At 41.3% G+C, this 1,598-nt stretch overlaps 1 pseudogene; it reads right to left on the reverse strand.

The window, feature by feature from the left end:
• Positions 1–325: 325 nt before the first annotated feature.
• LOC101351648 (60S ribosomal protein L23a-like) lies at positions 326–1,253 on the reverse strand (annotated as a pseudogene).
• Positions 1,254–1,598: the final 345 nt, after the last annotated feature.

Raw genomic sequence — 1,598 nt, forward strand, 5'->3', positions numbered from 1 at the left:
TTTTGTTAAACAATGTATCTATAGAAAAATGTCTCCATTGACATTAGTCATATACCACCATATCTGAAATGATTTCAACACAAAGTGCCAGTCATTCTTAAAGGTGAAGTCCTACGTTTTTTTCTCTACATTCTGTCAAGTAAATGTTCAAATACGCATGAAGCTCATTTTAATGTTTCACTTCAAGAATGGTCTCTTTACCAGTGGATTCCAAGCATAATCTTTTAAATAGCATTTAAAATGTTTTTGTTTTAAAACTTATAGCTGTTTTTAAAGCTTACCAGTTGCCGTTGAATTGATTCAAACTTACAGCGACCTTATGTGTGTAGGAATAGAACTGTGCTCCATTATTGAGTTTTCTCTTTTTTTTTAAAATGTGTTGAAAAACTTATATTTCGAATTAGCTAGTTGGACTCAGTTTAAATGATCCCAATTTTGTTAATAACATCCAAAGCATCATAGTCAGGAGCCAGTGAACATATATATATGCCTCCTTCTCTCCATCAGGCCTGATCAAGGTGTTGACCTTGACCGTGTCAGTGTCATAGAGCTTCTTCATAGCCTGTTTGATCTGGTGCTTGTTGGCCTTGACATCCACAATGAACACAAGTGTGTTGTTACATTTGATCTTCTTTATGGCTGACTCAGTGGTCAGGGGAACTTGATGACAGCATAGAGGTCCAGCTTGTTTCTCCTGGGGACACTCTTTCAAAGATATTTGGGCTGCCTCATGGACACCTGGTGGTGCAGTGCTTACGAGCTTGGCTTCTTTTTTTAACCAAAAAGGTCGGCAGTTTGAATCCACCAGCCACTCCTTGGAAACTCTATGGGGTGGTTCTACTCTGTCCTGTAGGGCTGCTGTGAGTTAGAACTGGCTCCACAGCAACGAGTTCGGAGCCTAAGTGTCTTGGGCTGCCAGAAGGTAGGTGGTCTGCTGATCTTTATTTTTGGCTGTGGATGCCTTTCAGCACTGCCTTCTTGGCCTTCAACATCTTTGCTTTGGCTTCAGTTTTGGGAGGGGCAGAGGCTCCCTTCGCTTTCGGCACCGTCTTCCTCAAAAGTTCCATACGGTTTTCAATAGCTGATTTTTGGAAGTAGATCTCCTGGACTTTCTTCTGAGGCCCCTCTGGATGGAGTCAAGCCTGTTAACCATTTGTACCACCCAGGAACTCCATTTTAAAGGGCTGGTACTTTTAAATGGGCAGCACCTTTGTGAGAGGAAGAACACTGTTCAATAAATCCGATTCTAATGACGGGGCAGGAGAGAGCAAGCTGGACTCAGTCATTGTTGAACTAGACTCAAAAACAGTAATGCACCGGAAATGGGATGACAGCAAATTTCAAAGCACAGCAAAATCCTCATTAATGCTGATCATAGAAGTCGCACTTCAGCTTAAAATTTGCTGAAACAGAAATAAAAAACAAACACAAGGCCCTTTGGGTCTTCGTGTGTACAAAAAAAAAGATGAGTGATGTGTTATTCTCTGGGGGTCTATCATAATCAGGTTTGACTGCTTGTTTTTCAAGGAGCTTTTATCTTCAGATTCATTCTTGAGGCAAGCTTGTCTAGTGCGTTCTCCCCAGTGTGTTCAAGTGTG

Source organism: Trichechus manatus, unplaced genomic scaffold, assembly GCF_000243295.1.
Source record: "Trichechus manatus latirostris isolate Lorelei unplaced genomic scaffold, TriManLat1.0 scaffold00006, whole genome shotgun sequence".
NCBI lineage: Eukaryota > Metazoa > Chordata > Mammalia > Sirenia > Trichechidae > Trichechus > Trichechus manatus.